Genomic DNA, 22,636 nt, shown 5'->3' with positions numbered 1-22,636 from the left:
TTTTCTGTGGATCCAACTTTCTGCTGACCCTTCTTCATTTTGCTAAGACCTTGAGTTCCGGGAGGGGCTGGTTCACATGGGCTTGGGAGTGCAATTTCTCTGGCTGGCCAGTAGGAGGTGTTGGTTGCTGTCTCTGGAGTGTCTGTGACCTTGATTGAGGACTTTTCCCTTTGCTTGAAGGGAGGAGTTGAAGCTGTTGAATTCTTTTGCCTTCAATCAATGGTATTCTTTACCCTGGCCTGAGGTCATTCTTCAACTGGGCTGGTTCTTCTGCTCACACACCTGGGCCAGAGTTCCTCAGACCAGAGGATCCAAGGGATGGTGTCTGCAGCTCTCCTGCACTGGAACTTTACCCCCAGCCCTGTCTGCAAGCTCCCGGGGGACAGCACCAACACCAGTGCCTCTGCTGCCCCTACCATCTATCCCCACTGCTGATACAGCAGGTGTGTCTCTCGGGCCCTCAGACTCCTGGCTCCAATTAAGCTGTTAAGCTGGTTGATCCAGGGCTGATCCTCCCTCTGAGCCCAGATTCACCCGCCTGAATTCAGCCAATGGTGCTGCTGGAGATGAATCCAGAGGTAGATGTTCTTTCTCCTGGTTTTTCTTTCTGGGTTTTGTGGGTTGAATTTAAGAGGTTTTTTTCATTTGCTAGATGGGGAAAGATCAAGAGACTTTAGAACTGTGCCTGTCTTCTCTCTGCCATCTTGGCCAGAAGTCCCGATGAAGTTCTTTTTCAAATACCATACCAGCTCCTTTCTGGTCTAAGTATCAGCTGCTCCCAGGAATTAATTCATTCCATTTCTAGGGCTAGAAAGTTACACAAGAAGACACAACACTCTTTTAGAGAAGCATGTCTCCCAATGCAAAAATTTACCCCAGATTACATACTGAGCTTCCCCATTTTTTTACTGATATTTACTTTCTCCACATAAGACTGCTCTTCAGTAGAACACCTTCCCTTTCTATTTCTCCAGACTCCATCTCTTCACTCTCCCACTTCTCCCATCCTCCTGTAAGGCTCCCTTAAAGAAACAACAATAATCCCTTCAGTGTTCAAAAGGAAGTGTATTTGGCATATATTCATCAAATAATTTCCTCTGCTTTCCACCTATTCTTCTTTATTTTTTCCCTTACTCTCCAATTCTGTCTCACAAAATACAGTGATTCATTGGGGAAGTTGAGGGTTTCAGTCTTATGTATGGTATGCCAGTTATTTTCCTACATCTTCATTTCTCCTGTTTCCTTAAACTTATTAATATTCCATCCCCTAGAAACTTAAAAATAAGCTTTCTTGTTAGTCTTTCTTTCTTTGTGTTTGTTTTATTTTACCCCACAGGTCAATCTTTTTTGTTCACTTAAAAGAAAGCATATTAAATATGGAGTAATAATTTTTATTGCTTATTTTTTCCTTGATTTATATATTTATGTGCTTTTATTGTGTTTTTATTGTTTGGAGTGTTTGTAAGTAAAATATCTCATTTTTTTTTCCTTCTTCAGGAATACTTCAAATATCTTTTTTTGTTGACTAGGCTCATGTTTGCAGTGTATTTTGTTTTGGTTTGTAGCTTAAACTTCTTTTCAAAATAGACTATTCTATTTCATTCTGTGATTTTTCATGGATGTTGTCATAATAATTTGCTATTCAAATTTCCTTAGCATATTGAAATTCTTTCTCTTGGCTTCTCACAAAAATTTTATTTGTAATTTAAATTGCTAACTTTAAAACTATATATTTTAATGTTTGAGTATATGTAATTTATTTTGTTTTTTGTTTGTTTTTCTACCAAAAAAAACTTGTTGGTGTTCTTCATTTTTGTTTTTTTGCCTCTATTCAAAACATCTAGGCAGTTTTCCTATATTACTCCTGAACTATGATATCAGATTGTTTGATCTGCTTTCTGGGAGACCATGATGTTTAACTTAGGGTTCCATAACCTGTCTTCAAGTTCAGTTGTTTAGACTTAAAAAAGAGTTATTCTTCTTCTGCAAATATAGCCTTTTGATTTTTTTCTACAATATTTTCCTCCATTTTGATATTTTTGTGCTTTAAACAAGTTAATGACTAATACTTTTTAGATTCTCTTTTTTTTCAAATTTGTTATTTGAGGATTTTTTAAAAAAATTCTACTAAGAGCTCTAATTTCTAACCTATATTTATTTATTTCTCATTCATTCAATTATTTAATCATTTTAAATTCCATTTTATTTTATTTTCCTTGGTTATATGCAAAAACAAGTTATAATATTAATTTTGAAAACTAGAGTTCTGAATTCTCTCCCTTCCTTCCATCCCAATACCTGACACTGAGAAAGCAAGTTATTTGATATAAGTTAGAAATGTGTAGTTATGAAAAAATTACCACAATAGTATGTTGTAAGAGTAAACATAACCCCCTTCCCAAAAAACAGAAAGCACAAGAGAAATATAGTTAAAAATTAAGCATCTGTTTTCAGACATAAGTCCTACAGAGTTGTCTTGGGTCACATTACTGAGAAAAGGTAAATCATTCACAGCTGATCATCCTACAATATTGTTACTTTCTATATAGTACATTTCTCATTGCAGGTGCTCATGTAAGTTTTTTACTGAGAACATCCTGTTCATCATTTTTTGTGACAGAATGGCATTTCATCACAATCACATGCCACAGTCTATTCAGTCATTTTTCAACTGATGGGCATCCCCTCAATTTTCATTTCCTTGCCACCAGAAAATAGCTGCAATAAATATTCTTTTACATATAAGTCCTTTCCTTTCCTGATTTTCATCACTTCTGAAATAGTGGCAATACTAAGTCAAGGGGTAAGCATAGTTTTATAGCCCTTTGGACATAGATCCAAATTACTCTACAGAATTTCTGAATCACTTCAGATCTCCTCCAACAATGTGTTACTGTCTCATTTTCTCTCATCCCCTACAGCATTTGTCATCTTCTCTTTCTGTCCTAGTAGAGATTCCAATAGATATAAAGTAGTGCAGAATTGTTCCAATCTGCATTTCTCCTATCAGTGGTGAGTTAAGAATTTTTCTTTTAGATTTTTGCAAGACAATGGGGTTAAGTGGCTTGCCCAAGGCCACACAGCTAGGTAACTATTAAATATCTAAGGCCAAATTTGAACTCAGGTACTCCAGGGCTGGTGCTTTATCCACTGCACCACCTAGCTGCCCTAAGTTAAGACATTTTTAAAAAATGATTTAAATAGATGACATTGATAACCTCATCTGAAAACCTTCATAGCTTTTGATCATTTATCAATTGTAGAATAGCTCTTATTTTTATAAATTTAACTTAGTTCTCTCTTCTTGAGAAAGAATTTATCAGAAACTTGTTTCAATATTTTTCCCCACTAACTTCCCGCAATCCCTTTCCCCCAATCCCATTTATTCTCTCTTCTTTCAACCTGCTCTTCCTCAAAAGTGTTTTGCATCTGACTATTTCCTCCCACAATATTCTCTCCCTTTTATCACTTCCCCTTTCTCCCATCCCTTTCCCCTCCTATGTTCCTCTAGGATAAGATAGATTTCCCTGACAAATTGAGTGTCTATGTTATTCCCTCTCTGGCTCAATTTTGATGAGGGTAAGGTTCATTTCCTCCCCTTCTCCTTTTGTCTCTTTCTCTCCAATAAGTTATATATAATGACTTACCCCATTCTACCTCTTCCTTTCCTTTTTGTCTAATGTGTTCCTCTTACCCTTACTCCTCCATCTTTTTATTATATTATCCCTTGGAAACTTAAGTCCCAATTGTGCCATATATATATATATACACATATATATATATATATATATATATTATATATATATATAATATATATATATACACATATATACACATATATATATATAGCTGTGTATATACATGATTTTTCCAACTACCAAAAAATGTTTCATTAGCAAAGATTGAAAGATTCCTATTTTATCAGCACACTTAGAAAAACTCCTCTTGAATGTCATGTTTTCCCCTGAAAAAAAATATTTTCAGGTTTTTGGGGTAGTTATTCTTGTTTTGCAATCCAAGTCCTTTTGCCTCCTAGAATATTATATTCCAAATCCTAGTATTATTTAATGTAAAAGCTGCTAAATCCTGTGTTACCTAACTGTGGCTCTACAATAATTGAACTATTTCTTTCTGTATTCTTACAGTATTTTCTCCTTGACTCTAGAGCTCTGGAATCTGGCTATAATATTCCTGGCAGTTTTCATTTTGGGATCTCTTTCAGGAGGTGATTAGTGGATTCTTTCAATTTCTATTTTACACTCTGCTTCTAGAATATCAGTGCAGTTTTCCCCTGATAATTTCTTGAAAGAGACATCTAGGCTAGTTCTCGTTCTCTCTCTCTCTCTCTCTCTCTCTCTCTCTCTCTCTCTCTCTATCTATCTATCTATCTCTCTATCCTGGCTTTTAGGTAGATCAATATTTAATTCTCTCTCCTAGTTCTATTTCCAGGTCAGTTGTTTTTCCAGTGAAATAGGTCACATTTTCTTCTGGTTTTTCTTTCTATTGGTTTTGTTTTGATGTTGCTTGATTTCTCACAAATTCATCAGCTTCCTTTTATTCTATATTTTAAGAAATTATTTTCATTAGTGAGTTTTGGCATCTCCTATTCTATTTGGCCAGTTTTTTAAAGGCATTCTTTTCTTCATTGGCTTTTCGCCATTTGATCCAGTCTGCTGGTTAGGATGTTATTTTCTTCAGTATTTTTTTTTTTGTATCTCCACCAAGCTGGTGACTTGGTTTCCATGATTTTTCTGCATCACTCAAATACTTCTTCCCAATTTTTCCTTTTTCGTCCCTTACTTTATTTTCAAATTCTTTATGAGTTCTTCTATGGCTTGAGATCAATTCATATTTTTCTTGGAGCCTTTGGAAGGAGAAGCTTTGACTTTGTTATCTTCTTCTAAGTGTGTATTTTGATCTTCCTCATGACCATAGTAACTGTCTGTGGTCAGATCCTTTTTTTCTTCTGTTGTTTGCTTATTTTCCAGCCTAAGACTTGATTTTAACTCTTTGTTAAAGTGGAGTTCTGCTTCCAGGATGAAGGACATACTGTCCCAAGCTTTGGGGGGGATTTTGCAGCTGTTTCCAGAGATAATTCTAGGGACCTAAAGTTTTCATTTCTTCCAAGGTCTTATGATCTAAGGAGAGATTGTGACTTTTCTCCTGACCTGTGCTCTGGTGTGTGAGTAACCACAAGCACTCCTTTCTGCACTGGAACTGTAAGGAGCATCCCTGATCCAATATCAGTAAGCTCTGTTGGACTTTTGCTCCTCATTCTAGGACTGGGGCCCCAGACTGCAACCCAGATAGGAGTAAGGGCAAAGCAACAGAGCTTTGCCTCAGTGATATCAAAGATGTTCCTGTAATCCCCTTCTGACTTCCTTAGTGTCCTGTGGCTGAGAACTCTGGAAGTAGCTACTACTGCTGATTCTGTGATTCCCAAGGACTTCTTCTAGTCTGCTGGGTTTGGGTCTATCCTGCTGAGGCCCACGTTGGACTGTGCCCCACTTTCATCCTGGTGTGGCACAGTTTTCCTACTAACCTTCCAAGTTGTCCTTGGCAAACTCTGGGCTGAGACATCTGAAAACCACCACCACCACTGTCCCTGATGAGGCCACACAGTAGTCTGTTCCTGGATGGCCACAGCCACTTCACTCCAGCTTTGTCTAGGTTGCCCAGGCTCCTCTCTCAACCCAATACAACTGACTCTTTCCCTAGGATCTTTCAAGTTGTTTTGGACTGGAAAATTGTTTCACTCAGTCTTTATGTGGGGTCTGTCAATCTAGAATTTGTTTAAAGTCATTGTTTAAAGATGTTTAGAATGTTTTTGGAGGAGAGCTCTGGTGAATTCATGCTTTTACTCCTCCATCTTGGTCTATATTTTTAATTCATATTTTATGAATCACATTTCTCTTTTGAACCATTCTTGAGCTACTTGTTGTTATTCCATTCTTTCTTTAGAATATATACCTCTATTTGATTCTGTATTTTACCAAGCATTTGTTCACTTTCTTTCATATTATTTGTCAAGGAAAGTTTATGTTACCTTTGAAGATGTACTGCTTATCCCATCTCCTAATTTTAGGATCATCTTTCCTGATTTTGCACTCTCACTGAAGTTTTCCTTGTAATATTTTTTCATTTATATCTTTTATTTTGTATTACTCCATAACTCATTTTCTGATCTCTATGAAGTTAGTGTGTAGGTCCAAAGATTGAACTGCTGCCCATGATCTAGACATAAAAATGTGAGTTCAGGAAGCATAAAAAACCTAGCATATAAATATGATATAGTAGTAATAAAGGTGTTAATTTTTCTATATATCTATTGCCATCTAGACTCTGCCAAAGGTAGAATAAGCTAATACTTTCTTGGTTTGCCTCAGTGAAAGTATCATTATTACAAAGATATAGAGTCATAGTGAGGGGAATTTTTGTTCTCATCCTAATTTTTACAAGTGAGATAGAATTGGTGACTGAAATAGAAATTATGAAAAGTTTGATGCTTAATGACCATTTTACTTTGACATTATAATAGAGGAGAAGAAAATCAGATACCATCTGACCCATACACCAGATTTATGGAGAGCAGATTTCAAAAAATTCAAAAAAATAGATAGTATAATTTAACTGAGGAGGGAAAGGTAACTCTCAATTTTAAAGACATGAAAAGCAATATTTTTATAGAAGATGAGTAATTATCTAGGGATCAATATGAATGCAAAGGGAATTCATAAATCAATGTGGATTTTAAAAGATATGCAAGTAAGTAAAAGAAATTTCAAGTAAAAACTAAGTAATGTCAAAGTTTAACACAGTTCTGTAAATATCTTGTTGATCTTGAAGTTCAAAATGGATTACGATTAATTAGCAGTTTTAAGGGCAAAAAAGAGAAATGAAAAATAGAATGCCAAAAATTATTTCTTTCCAAGGTGAATTATCTCTTGACTGGAAAAGGCAAGATTAGAGACTATTTAGCTACCTTAGAGGAATTCAAGTCACACTGCCACCCTCATACCAGGCAAATCATCCATACTAAAGGAGCAAAGCAAGCACCTGGAAGAAGAGACAGAAAGCAACATCACCTTGCTAAATCACCTTGACCACCATCTCCTCTTGGACCTTGATGGAGACAATCTAGGATTCTGAGTCCAAGATTCTTGGAAATAATAATCCTTCCAACCCCAAAATACTCAAGTATCAGCTTTGGAAATGATCCCTTTGGAAATGCAGTAATTGCTCCTGACTATGCTATACTGAAGACTCAGAAAAGAAAATTCTTGCCACCAAAGTTATTGACATTGTCAAACACTGCAACATTAGGAACTGATAGGATTTTATCAGTAGAAATGACATTAAAGAAGAGGCATTACCATCTGATCTACTTCTGCACCCTAAAGACCATATGACCTTTCCATCTGTCTTGCAGCTGAAAACTTCCATATGTTTTAAGTCTCCTATTTGTATGCACAGAGATTAGCACTGTGCTTTACACAAAGTAAGCATTTAATACATGCTTCATTCATGCATTCATTTATATATTAGATCTAAACTAAATACCAAATATTGAAATAACTTGATTATGTGATTAAGTAGCCACTGACAAACAATTTTGAAAAATTATGGGGGATGAAAAACTTCCAGAGGTTTGAATAAGAATAAATGTTGCTCCAGATTCCAAAAACACACTTTCAGGTATCTCAATAGAGTTAGTATAATTTTAAACTTTAATAGCTTAAAACTAGGCTTAGACTTTGGGGATATCCTGTATTTTGCACAAATGACTTTGTATTTTACTACACATACCACTTGGGGGGAGTGTACTGTAGGGAGAAGAGTGTGCAACCTGTGATTCTTATGTTAATTCCCGACCAAAGCTTTTAAATATATTATTGATATTGTTATAGAATTAATTTATGAGTATCTGGAAAATTAAATAGTGATTATAAAAATCAGGCATAGTTTCAAGAGTAGGTAACTTTAAAGTTCTTTGAGGGTAACTAGACTGGCAGATAGGGTAAAAACTATGTAGACAAAGGCACATTGAGAAGGAGTGTGATCTAATTATATATTGGTTTGTGGATTATTCATTCAACAACACCCTGTCTGGATGATGAATTAGTAAGAGCTAATGGAAAGAGAACTTGAAAGCTTGAAAGAGAACTTGAGTGCTTGAAAGAGAACTTGAAACAGGCGATTTAGCAGATGATTTCAATAGTTCAATAGAAAAGGCATGATGATATGAATAGGGACAAAGACTGAGAATAGATAAAAGAGCATGTACATAAGAGACAATGTGAAGATAAAATTAAAAGACTTCTCAGATGATTTAATCTGAGAATGGAGAATAAGGAAAGGAAATGACAAAGATTGTCCTGAGATTCCAAATCTGAACTTTATACTGTTTGGGGAAGTAAAGACCAGTCTCTAAAATTTTTGATAAGGGAACTGACAAAAATCAGAGCAGTGCACTAGAAAAATGTAAAGAAAAGTTAGAGAAGGAAAGTTAGAAGGAAAAAAGATCTAATAGAAGGCAATTACAATAGTCTAAGAGAGAATATGGACTAAATGCAAATATATACTACAAGGGAATTTCAGAGTTCATCTTTTGGAAATAGAGAAGTTATAACTGATTGGAAGATATGATCTGATAACCAAGGAAAATCAGATTTTAGAAATATGTAAAAGTAGAAACAATATAAAATGAAAAGTTCAAAGATGAATGGTTATTCAATTACAATAGAATCAAAATTCCAAAAGTCAAAGTAGAAAAATGAAATGGGTGAGTTAAGGAATGGGAGTATAGGATAAAATTGAAATTGACAAAGGCAAGAAGATGAAGAAATAGCAGCAAAACCTGTGCCTATATTAATATATCTGAATGATAGTGATGAGGGGGAAATGATGTTGGAAGATGAGGTGACTGAATGTGTTAGCAAAGAGAAAAGAGAGTAATTAGGTAATTAGGTAATAATGACTAAAGAAAAATTTGTCACATTTGATATTGGTCTAGTCTAATCCCTTCCTGTTGTGGAGCCCATTTAATTTTGGGATAAACTGTATGATACCTAAAAATCTTTAAGCTTTCTATGTGGTACAATGGATAGAGCACTGGACTTGGAATGAGGTCAGATTTAAATTCAAATCTGGTCTCAGATGCTTATTAGTTATATTACATTGACCAATCCACTTAAACTCTACCTCCTTTAGTTTCTTCATCTTTAAATAGAATTAATAATAGGACCTACTTAGAGGACTGATTTGAATATAAAAAGGGGACAAATTTATAAGGCATGACCATTACAGCAATATAAGTTCTGTTATTCACTGGCAAATCAGTAAAACTAATTGTTTACTTTCAACTCACTTAGAGTCATTTAAATACCACATTCTTAACTTGACTGAATTAAGTTACCTTGCTTTCCCCATCTGTAAAGTGATAATATACTTAATTCTTCTTTAGGTAGAACAATTAATCTCTGAGAAGTGATCCCATTATTTGAATTTGTATTGTATATTTCCTTAGGGCTTGAAAACAATTACAATATTTTACATAATTACACCTTTTAATAGTGCAAATTTAAATATGTGCAACCACTTTATAGGATTTATTAGTCAAATAATACCTATTTATTTTAGATAGCCTTGTGACAAAGTCAAGTACATAGAAAATATGCTACTTTGATAGTTGATTAATTCAGTGGATTTTTAATCTCATTAATATGGGTACTTCTTCCATAAGTGTGGTTTGAAACTTCATCCATACCATCTTATCCAGTAGGATTCTTTTCAGCATTTTCCTATGAATCATCCCCAGAGAATCTACCCAAGACAGAAAGATTTCCAGTAGATATTTTCATGTTATCAATATATTAAAATCTTGACCTTTTTAAATTTAAGTTTCTGTTCATGCATTTCTTGCATAATATAGTTTATGCTATATCTTGAAATATAGCCACAGTTGATAATTATCAAAGCTTATTTATATCTACCATGCCTTTTCTCCAAGTCTTTGAGTTGCCCATCATTTTGATACACTGAAGACTTTGATTTATCATGATCTATAACTATATTGCATGAATAGAAGAATATTAGTACTAAAAGTCATTGAAAGTACAGCACAATTCCTCACATGTCTGTAAAATATTATATTAGGGAGTCTGAAGAAAGAAGAGAATACAATATTTTCTACTACTAAAACTGATTGGTAGATAACAAAATAATAATAAATGCACAAATTGCTTTTCTGAACTATTCTAGTTTTGAAACTTATAGCCATAGAACACTGTTGCAATGCTGGTATGGAAGTAAATAAATTTAAAACATGTAATAAATACCTTCCATGTGTAAGAGACAGCATGGTTAAAAGTTAAAAAGATACAATCAAAAAAGGGGAGGTATTTTTCATCAAGGGGCTTATAATTTATCCAATGAGCAAAGACAAATAGAAAAATATAATAAAAATTATAGGTACAAAGAAGAATATCTTGAAAATATGAAAAATTGAAATAGTGTAAAACTGAAACAATTCCAGATGGGGTAATCAGGGGAGACTTTGTGGCATTTGGATTTGAGCTGAACCTTGAAGACACATTATGATAATGAAGACACTCAAAGTCAGAGTAGTAGACTAAATTCTAGTCATAGGTGCTAATGAGTATGAAGATCTTCTGAGGCTGCCCAGGTGGGTGGTGAGCAGGCCAACTGCACTGGAACATACAGAAAAAATATGAAGAGAAGATATGTGAAATAAGATCATGAAATTAGGTTGGAATCAGACCTAAAAGAATTCTGGATGATATACTAAGCATTTGAGAACCAATTAAAGTTTTTTAATATGAGAGTGATGCCATTACACTAGTACAATAGGAAAAATTATAAAATTCTTCCCCTTGTTAAGAGAGCTGGACTTCTTATTTAAAACAACTTTTTTTTAGTTGAGTAATTGTCAAGTACCACTTGATATACCATCTAGTAATAGTCAGAAAGGGAAGACACAAGTCATGCTACTAAAGTGAAAAGGAAGAATTGGAAATATTGCCTTTCAAAGTAACAAAAAATAGAATGGATAATTGTAAAGTTCTATGTTTTGGCCCAAAAATTACATTCATAACTTTACAATGGAAAGATGTAACCAGACTTGCTCCTATACAGCTTTTCTGAGGAAATAAAATCTTTTATTTTATGCAGCACTTGTAATTTATTTTAGTTGATAGTGACTTTTGTTTCTCTTCATACTATATTTGAAAGACCATAATACTCCTTTGGTGATCATCACCAATTACCCTCCCTTGCTTTTTTCTTCTATAAAATATTCCTGTAAAATCTGTTTAACATAGGATAATATTCATGAAAGCAGTGTTCAAAATGAGGATGCTGATAGTCTCACATTCTGCACTGATGAGACTGTATTTAGAATATTACATTCAGTTCTTGATCATTCTAGGAAATAGATCTATAAAGTAGACAGTGTCCAAGGAAAAGCAAACAAGATAAAAGAGGGACTAGAGATCATGCCATTTAAAGATCATATGTAAGAATGTTTATTCTCAAAAGGAGACAAAAATGAAGATTTGGGCATGATACATTTCTAAAAGAATTTAAAAACATAGTATGTGAAGCATTAGTTGTTTTGCTTAGCTCCAGATGGCAGAATTTATATCTGTAGGTAGATTTCAGTTCATCATAGACATAAGCTATGTGTCAGAGGTTACCTCCAGATAGAAAAAACTTGGAGGAACTTGTCCATTGTTGGCTTCTTTTATCTGGATAAGATTATAAGGGTAAAAACATGTTTAAAATTATAGACTCTTGAAGAATCAACCAAAAGTAAAAAATTCTTGACAGTAGTAAATTCTTCCCTTGAAATTAATGTAATATACTCAATTAGTCATAGAATGAAATGAATATAGGCCCCACTATAGTTATTCAATATAATATTCCAATAAAATCTCACATTCTCTTTATGATAAAGGTTTCTGTGCTATTCCACCTGCAATTTGCTTCAATATCTTCATGTCTTGGCTCAACTTAGTAATTAGAAGTCAAAGTTATGATCAATCATTTAGCAACTAAATAATAGAATAATAAAAGCAATAAAAATAATAAAAACAAATAAAATTTATTAAATTCCTATTATTTTTTCAGGCATTCTTCTAGACACAAGGAATAATAGTATAAAGAATGAAACAATACCAACTCTCAAAAAGCTTACTTTCTAAAGGGGAAGACAACAAACTGGTAAATACATGTGTATATATATATATATATATATATATATATATATATATATATATATATATAATATGTAGATAGACAGATAGAAACCCAAACATATATCCATATGCACACACATATATAAAGACATATACATGTATATACCCATAATAATTCTGAAGAGAATAAAGTAATTCTAAAGAGAATTCAGGCAATAATTCTAAAGAAAATTAAATATGGGACAGTTTGAGAGAGAGCATACTTCTTTGGTTCTGTAGAAGATGCTTCTTCTGTGTTAAAGAATGAAAGGGAGGGGCGGCTAGGTGGCATAGTAGATAAAGCACCAGCCTTGGAGTCAGGAGTACCTGGGTTCAATAATTACCTAGCTGTGTGGCCTTGGGCAAGCCACTTATCCCCATTTGCCTTGCAAAAAAATAAAAAAAATGAAAGGGAGTCTGTAAGGCAGAGGTAATGGCATGAAGTCCAAGCATGGGGAATAACCAGACCAAAGACACAGAGGTATAAATATGGCCATGTGTGAAGGGCAGAAAGGACAGGGTAGGTCTTTGAAGAAAGGGGAGTAAGGTCAAATAAGGCTGGAATGATAGGTTACAACTAAGTTGTGAGAGGTTTAAAAAACTAAGTATTATATTTTTACCCTAAAGACAATAAGAACAAATAGAACTCAGAGAAAATGTTATGGTCAAATCTGTGTTGAAGGAAAATAATTTTTTAGCCGTGTCTTCCAATTGCCAAGTATTTATTAAGTGTTTACTCTATGCCTAAGCAGTACGTTAAGTTTTGGAAATACAAACATAAACAAAAATATATTCACTGGTTTTAAGGAATCAATTTTCTTATCAGGAGAAAATCTTAAAATTTTAGCAATGAGACTACAAGTTATTACTAAGATAATACACCATGATCAAGTTGGATTTATACCAGGTACGTAGGGATGGTTCTCTTTTAGGAAAATACTCAATATAATTTAACATAGCAACAGCAAATCCAACAGAAATCATATGATTATCTCAATAGATTCTGGAAAAGCCATTGATAAAATACAACATCAATTCCTATTAAAAATACTAGAAAGTTTAGGAATAAATGGAGTTTTCCTTAAAAAATAAATAGAATCTATCTTAAAACCATCAATAAATATTATATATAATGGGAATAAATTCAGAGCATGTCCAATAAAATCAAGGGTGAAACAAGGATGTCCATTATCACCATTACTCTTCAATCTCGTATTAGAAATGGTAGCTGTAGCACTAAGAAAAGAAAAAAATGAAGGAATCAGAATTAGCAATGAGGAAGCAAAGCTTTTAGTCTTTGCAGATGATATGATAGTATACTTAGAGAAACCAAGAAAATCATCTAATAAACTCCTTTAAACAATTAACAAATTCAGCTAAGTAGCAGGATATAAAATAAACCCATGAAAATCATCAGTACTTCTATATATGAAAAACAAAGCCCAAGAGCAAGAGATAGAAAGAGAAATTCCATTTAAAGTAAATATAGACAACATTAAATACTTGGGAATCTACTACCCAAGACAAACCCAGGGACTGTATGAACACAATTTCAAAGCACTTCTCACCTAAATAAAGTCAGATCTAAATAACCAGAAAAAATATCAGTTGCTAATGGTTAGGATGAGCTAATATAATCAAAATGACAATTCTATACAAATTAAATTACTTATTCAATGCCATACCAATCAAACTACCAAATAACTACTTTATGAAGCTAGAAAAATAGTAACAAAATTCATCTGGAGTAGCAAAATGTCAAGAATAGAAAGTGAACTAATGAAAAAAAATGTGAAGGTAAATGGCCTACTTCTACCAGAACTAAAACTATACAATAAAGCAGCAGTCATCAAAACTGACCAGTACTGGTTAAGAAATAGATAAATGAATCAGTAGATTAGGATATGTTCAAAAGAAACCACAGTAAATGACTTTATCAATCTATTATTTAACAAACTCAAAGACATTATCTTCTGGGAAAAGATCTCACTATTTTACAAAAATTGCTGAGAAAACTGGAAAATGGTATGGCAAAAACTAAGCATAGACCCATGTCTCATTCCCTATACCAAAATAAGCTCAAAATGGGTACAGGATTTAGACATAAATGGCAGCACAATAGATAAATTATAAGACCATGAAATACTATATCTATCAGATTTATGGTAAAGGGATACATGACCAAATAAGAATTAGAGTACATTATAAACTGGGAAATGAATGATTTTGACTATATCAAATTAAAAGAATGTTGCACTAATAAAATCAATGCTGTCAAAATTAGTAGGAAAGGGGCAACTAGCTGGTGCAGTGGAGAGAGCATCAGCCTTGGAGTCAGGAATACCTGAGTTCAAGTCTGGTCTTAGACACTTAATAATTACCTTAGCTGTGTGGCCTTGGGCAAGTCACTTAACCCCATTTGCCTTGCAAAAAAAAAACCTAAAAAAAATTAGACAGAAAGCAGAGAGGTCAGGGGGTGGAGCCAAGATGGCGACAAGAAGGGATCAAGTCTTAGGTGCTCTCTGATAAAACGTGAAACTAAGGACTCTAACTAAACTTTCGAGAGACAGAACCCACAAAGGGACACATTGAGGCAGTTCTACTCAAGGTAACATGGAAAAGAGCAGAAAGGCTCTGCTCCCCAGGTCGGAGGGGTGGCCTGCCAGCTCACAGCAGCGGGGGAGTCTCCTCAGCTGCACCCCAGGGAGCACCGGCCACAAAGCAGGGGAACAGCAGGGGACCTCTGCCAGAGCGAGCAGGTGGAACCCAGCCCTCAGGGCACACAGCAAGCTGCTTGGTCTTTCCACAGCCCAGATCCTGAAACAGAAGCAGGGGGGGCCCCTAAGCAGGAGGCTCCAGGGCATGAGCCCATTGAGCTGAGGGAGGGGAGTGAAGAAAGAGATTGCAGAGCTCTGTCCTCTGCCCCTGGAACAGAACTCTGGGGCTCTGACCACATTCAGATCCTGATCACAGTCTAGGCCCCCCCATAGAACAGCAGGGGCCCCCTCCACCTCAGCCCCATGGCAGAGGGGTGTGCTTATGGTCATTCACAGACCAAGAGGGATGACAGAGTCTCACATACTAAGATCCTTGTGGGAGTGTCCCAAAAGCTCAGGAAGCACCCCAAAACCAGGCTCAGGCTGGGAAAATGAGCAAGCAGAGAAACAAGAGGAAGACCATTGAGAAATATTTTGCAAATCAGCCCAAGAAGGATCAAAATACTCAGTCTGAAGATGAGGAAGCACAAGCTCCTGCATCTAAAGACTCGAAGCAAAACAGAAATTGGGTTCAGGCTATGACAGAGCTCAAAAAAGACTTTGAAAATCAAATGAAGGAGTTGGAAGAAAAACTGGGAAAAGAAAGGAGAGAGATGCAGGAAAAACATGAAAATGAAGTCAGCAGCTTAGTCAAGGAAATCCAAAAAAATGCTGAAGAAAATAGCATGCTAAAAACCAGCTTAGGTCAAATGGATAAAACACTTCAAAAAGTTATTGAGGAGTAGAATGCCTTAAAAAGCAAAATTTGCCGGATGGAAAAAGAGATAAGAAAACTCTCTGAGGAGAACAAATCCTTCAGACAAAGAATAGAATTCAGGGAGATTGATGAATTTACCAGAAATCAGGAATCAATACTTCAAAACCAAAAAAAAAAATGAAAAATTAGAAGAAAATGTGAAATATCTCATTGAAAAAAAAACTGATATGGAAAACAGATTTAGGAAAGATAATTTAAAAATTATTGGAATGCCTGAAAGTCATGATCAGGAAAAAAGCCTTGACATCATTTTCAATGAATTACTACAGGAAAACTGCCCTGATATTCTAGAAGCAGAGGGCAAAATAGAAATGGAGAGAATCCACCGATCTCTCCGAGAAAGAGATACCCAAAAAACAACCCCTAGGAATATTATAGCCAAGTTCCAGAACTCCCAAGTCAAAGAGAAAATATTACAAGCAGCCAGAAGGACACAGTTCAAATATCGTGGAGCTGCAGTCAGGATCACACAGGACTTAGCAGCAACTACATTGGAAGCTCGTAGGGCTTGGAATACAATATACCGGAAGGCAAAAGAGCTTAGAATGCAGCCAAGAATGAACTACCCAGCAAGGCTGAATGTCCTCTTCCAGGGAAAAAGATGGACTTTCAATGAACCAGGGGAATTTCAAATGTTCCTTTTGAAATGGCCAGAGCTGAACAGAAGGTTTGATCTTCAGATACCGGACTCAGGTGAAGCACAGAGATTGGAGGAGGGGGGGGAATATGAGGGACTTAATGAGGATGAACTGCATGTATTCTTGCATACAAAAATGACACTGATAATACTTATATGAACCTTCTCAGTTAATAGAGCAGGTAGAGGGAGCTTTTATAGTTGAAGCATAGGAGAAAGCTGAATTCGATGAGAAAATATGGTGTAAAAATGGAGTCAATAGAAAAAAAGGGAAATGTAATGGGAGAAAGAAAAAGGAGAGGGGGAATAGGCCAAGATATTTCATATAATAAGATTGTTTTTATTACAATGAGCTATTGCAATGATATGGAAGGGGGGAGGCAAGGGGAATGAGGGAACCTTTTCTCTCATCAGAGGTGGCTAGAAGAGGAAACAGCATATATACTCAATGGGGTATAGGCATCTGGAGTAAGAAGCGGGGGGAGCAGGGGCAAGGGGTGAGGATGTGAATAAAGGAGGAGAGGATGGACCATGTGGGGAGAGTGGTCAAATATAACACATTTTCTTTTTTACTTCTTGCAAGGGGGGGTATTGAATGGCCTGTCTGGGACCATAGGGCCAGGTGGATTCTGGGCCTAAGGGGTGGTATGGGGGCTTAAGGCTTCTTGGCCCCAGGACCAGAGATATGTCTACTGCACCACTCAGCGACCCTGCAGCAGAGTCAGAGTGAAAGGAGATAGAAAATATAGTACATGGTAGTGGAGAAATAAGAAAGGAGGGAGTTGTGATCAGCAATAGCAACATTGGAAAAATATGGAAGTAACTTTTGCAATGGACTTACCATAAAGATTGCGATCCACCCATGACAGAGTTGGTGTTGGAACAAAGACTGAAGCACATTTTTTATTATTATTATTTGGGGGAGGGTGCAGGGCAAATGGGGCTGGGTAGCCTGCCTGGGGCCACATAGCAGGGTGATCTTTGGGTGTCTGAGGCCTGATTTGTACCCGGGTGCTCCTGACTCAAGGGCCAATGCTCTGTCTGCCACCCAGCCACCCCTACTATTATTACTATTTTATTTTATTTTGGGTCTTCTTTTTTTCTTCTTTTTGGTTTTTGCAGGGCCCTGGGGATCAGGTGGCTTACATGTCACATGGCTGAGTGATTGTTGGGTTTATGAGGCTGGATGTGGGCTCGGGTGCTCGAGGCTCCAGGACTGGTGCTTTATCCATTGCACCACCTGGCCATACCTACAATTATTACTATTATTTTTTTAATTTTAATTTTTTTCCTCTCCCCTTTACTATATCACCCAAGCAAGTTGATATTCATAGGTGGAGGGGTATTTTGTTTACTCTTGAACAAGAATATTTTATTAATGTAAAAAAAAAATTTGTACAAAATGAGAATTAAAAATGAAATACAAAAAAGAAGGAAAGCAGAAAGCTTGGAAGAAATCTTCACAACTAGGAGTTCTGATAAAGGTCTCATTAATAAAACATATAGAGAATTGCATCAAATTTATAAGGTAACAAGTCATTCCCCAATTGATAAATGGTCAAAAGATATGAATAGTCAGTTTTCAAATGAAGAAATTGAAGTGTTATATATAATCATGTAAAAAGTGCTCCAAATCATTATTTATTAGAGCAATGCAAATTAAATCAACATTGAAGTATCACTTCACACCTAGCAGATTGGCAAAAGTGAGAAAAAGGGAAAATGATCAGTCTTGGAGAGGTTGTGGGAGGATTGGGGCATAGATGCATTGCTGATCGAATTGTGAATGAATCCAACCATTATGGAGAGCAATATAGAACTATGCCTAAAAAGCAATAAAAATGTTCATTCCCTTTGACCAAGAAATTCTAATTCTAAGCCTATATCCAGAAGCAGTCATAAAAAATGGGAAAAGTTCCAAATATTTCAAAACATTCATAGCAGCTCTTATTGTAATGGAAAAGAATTGGAAATTGAGAGGATGCCCATCATTTGGGGAATGGATATATAAGTTATGGTACATGAATACTATAGAATATTACTATTCTTTAAAAAAAAATGGGCTGACTCTAGAGATGCATGGAATGACTTAACAGATCTGATGCTCAGCAAAGGGAGATGAACCAAGAGAACAATGTACACATTAACAACAGTGTGAGATGATCAGCCTTGATGGATGCAGCTCCTCTCAGAAATTCAGAGAGCTAGAACAACTGTTTTAGACCAGCTATGAACAATGTTATCCCTATCCAGAGGAAGAAAATCAAAGCAAAAAATAATCCTTCAGAATCTGATGAACACATTATAAAAATTATCTCTTATGTATCTCTTTCCCTCAATCCTAATTCCTCATACCAAAAATGACTTATGTGTAAACATGTCTATCAAAAATATGCATGTACAATGCTAACTTGACTGTTCACTACAGAGGGGAGGTGGGTGGAAAAGGAGGATGGAAGAATATTTTGTAACTTAAATATATGCATGTGTATATGGATGAAAAACATCAAATCAAGTCAATAAATAAATAAATAAAAAGTAGTGGGGAAAAATGCTAGCTGGCACCTTGGAAGCTTTATGTCAAAGTCCATAAACTTTAATTATTACAAAGAATAACTGCACAATTAAGTCCCAGATCAATTCACCTGGGAATTGTCCATCCTTTATACTTGAAGATGACCAATAACATCACAATATTTGGGTAAAGGTATAGTATGTTCAGTGGTGGCTGATTATTCTTTTTTGATTTTTTTAGCAAGGCAATGGGGTTAAGTGGCTTGTCCAAGGCCACACAGCTAGGTAACTATTAAATATCTGACTGCCTGAATTTGAACTCAAGTACTCCTGAGTCCAGGGCCAGTGCTCTATCCACTGCACCACCTAGCTGCCTCTATGACTGATTATTCTTAAATAAACTCAGAAAATACTACCACAGTTGAACACAAATAAGTCATATGAATGTTTGAAATGGCAATGTCTCTATATTTGTACATTTCACATTTCCTTTGTGCTACTATAATTCTGCTTCTCTCATTGGGCACAACACCTTCTTTGATGAAGGAGTGTCATGATGGACAATCCTGTGTCAGCATTTTTCATGTATCACAATCAATGCTAAAGTTCTTCAGAGATATCTTGAGAGTCCTTGTACTGCTTCTTTTGATCTCTATAGGAGCCCTTGTCTTGTGTGAATTCTATGTAAAATAGTCTTTTAGGTAAATATAGTTGGCATTCATTCTACATAGGCAGTCAATAAGATTTGTGCTCTCTTCAGTTCCAAAGAGAAGTTCAGTGTCCATTATATTATATTGCCTGGTAATTTTCAGAATCTTCCTTTAACAATTCAAAATGGAAGCAGTTTAATTTTATGGCATGGCAAAGACTCTCTAAGTTTCATAAGCATAGAACAATAAAGTCAGCACAATAGCTCTGTAGACCCTCAGTTTGTTAGGCAACCTAATACTCCTTCTCTTTAACACTTTCTTTCAGAATCTCCCAGATACTGAGCCAGCTCTGGAAAAGCATGTATCAAGCCTCTTTATCTATGTGGAGTCATCCCTGGAAAGTGCACTGCCAAAATAAGTTAATTTATCAATGATATTCAAAATTTCTCCATTTGCTGAAATATATGGATGCTGTAGTGCTGGCTGATGGAGAGCCTCTTTTTCTTGAAGTTGAATGTCAGGTTAAAATTAGCCCAAGTGGCAGAAATCAATTCATTCTCCATTGAATCTCAGTCTCAAAAACTGCATTGAACATACAATCATCTGTGAACAAAAAGTCATGCACCAATAGTCTTAACTTATAGTCTTCTCAAGATAAATAGTTTACCCAAATGTTATAATTGACCTAGATGTTTTTGTCCTCACTGAAAGTGTTAAACAACATTGTTGAAAACATCATGCTAAAAAGCATTAAAGTAAGTGCATAGTCCTGTTTTACACTATTGATGACTGGGGAAGGGTGAGAACATTTTTTTTTTACAGAACACAAGCATGCTGTCATGAAACTGATATACTATACTTATCAACCTTCTTGAGTAATGAAATTTCACCATGATGTTCCACAAGATCTCACATCTGAAAGTGTAAGCTAAACCCAAACTAGTCCAGATTTGTACCATAACTTCCTAGCTCCAAAAAAGTTCCAGCTGGTATTTTAAATCAAGTCGATTAATATACTTTTGTGCTAAGTATTGGGAATACAAACACAATCTAGTCAATCAACTAACATTTGTGTAGTTCCTTTTAAGTATCAGGCACAATACTAAGCTCAGGGAATAGAATGAAAAGCAAAAAAAAAAAAGAGCCCCTCCTCTTGAGGAATTTATAGTTGAATGGGTGAGACAATAGGCAAACAATGTGCAACCAAGATATGTGCAGGATAAAGTGGGGATAATCTCAAAGAGAAGGCACTAAGATAAAGGCTACTTAAATAAGCCTGGACTTTGTCTGAGATCTGATGGAAAACCAGGAAAGGTAGAAAGTAAAGATGAGGAGGCAGAATATTTCAGATATGAAGAATAGTCAACAAAATCCCTTGTGTTGGTAATGGTATGATTTGTGTAGGAAACAACAAGGAATTTCATAGGGTAGTGACATATGAAAAAGCTGGAAAGGCAGCAAATGACCAACTTATGAAAGACTTTGAAAGCTAACTAGGATTCTATGATTGATCTTGGAGGTAATAGGGAGCCATTGAAGTTTATGGAATATGGAGGCGGAAGGTCAAAAGAAAATATGACCTTTCTTTCTTTTAAAGAGTCTACACACACACACACACACACACACACACACACACACACACACACTTATACGTGTGTGTATTAGTTTTTGCAAGGCAATGCAGTTAAGTGGCTTGCCCAAGGCCACACAGCTAGGTAATTGTTAAGTGTCTAAGTCTGGATTTGAGCTCAAGTACTCCTGACTCCAGGGCTGATGCTCTCTCCACTACATCACCTAGCCGTCCCAAGAGTCTATATTTTAATGGGGCTGAAGGGAACACTTTAAAAAGAACTAAAAGCAGTCTGGAGAATCAGGAGGGCAACCAGGAAAGGAATGAAATAGTAAGTCTAACTAGCCTGACACCTCGCCAAAATGGAGGTTTTGGGAAGAATTTATCAATTGGAGGATGGGATGTCAAGGTAGAGGTACCTCTAAAGGTAAGAAGTATAAGTGAAAGGAATTATCAGAGGCAAATCACTATCAGTTGAGGAAACTGAAAAGGCATCCAGAAGAATGTAAAATTTTTTAGCTGAGTTTTGAAAAGACCCAGGTAACTAGAAGGTGGTGACAAGGAGGTAAACTATTCCAGGGATAGGGTCAACCAATATATGCATTAAGTTGAAAGATGGAGTACTCTGTAGAACAAATAGACCAGAATAGCTACATTGCCAAACTTGTGGAGGGTAATAAATTGATAGACTGAAAAGTTAGGAAGGGGATAGTGATAAAGAGCTTTAAATGGAAAATAGAAATTACATTTGATGCTGTACGTAAATTGGGAGCCAAGTGCGTATTGAGTTGGCGGACAAACACTCTGGCAGTTAGTAAAGTAGATAATAAAGTATATGGGAGGGGGAGTGAATTTGAGGCAGGATGATCTAAAAAATTATTATAATAGCTCAGGTAAGATGTGATAAGGTTTAGGGCAATGGTAATAGTTGTGTGAGTAGAGAAAGGGGATGTATATAAAAGATGTTGTTAAGGTAAAAGTGATAAGATTTGTCAACAGATCATTTATTTGTATATAAGATATTATGAAATAAACTCAAATGTTTCAAGGTGAAAGAATGGAAATTTTTTTAACTTGCTTATGATCAATTTCTGCTTTGACTATAGTTTGTTGTAAATAAAATTTATGTAAGTTTATTATAATAGAAGATGCTGTGCAATTAAAGCATAGCAAATTCATTTAGAAAATGATTTATTATTATCTAGGAAGCAAATTTCTGTGAGTCAAATTATTAGAGTGTCTTGAAACATTTGTATGCTTAGAAAGTCAAAATGTGTATTAACATTTAACGTTATGCACTCTTAAGGGGTTAGTTTCTCAAGGGACTTCTTACTTCCTCTGTTATCTCATATTCCTAGAATAATGTTTTGGCAAATTTGTTCCCAGTGTCTTTTGATTTTGCTATTTTGATCTTTCTTGTCTGTCTTTTCTTCTATTACTACAGAAAAACATAAGGAGATATATAATAGAAAGGAGG

Source organism: Macrotis lagotis, chromosome 6, assembly GCF_037893015.1.
Source record: "Macrotis lagotis isolate mMagLag1 chromosome 6, bilby.v1.9.chrom.fasta, whole genome shotgun sequence".
Lineage (NCBI taxonomy): Eukaryota > Metazoa > Chordata > Mammalia > Peramelemorphia > Peramelidae > Macrotis > Macrotis lagotis.
Note: the sequence above shows the minus strand (reverse complement) of the source record.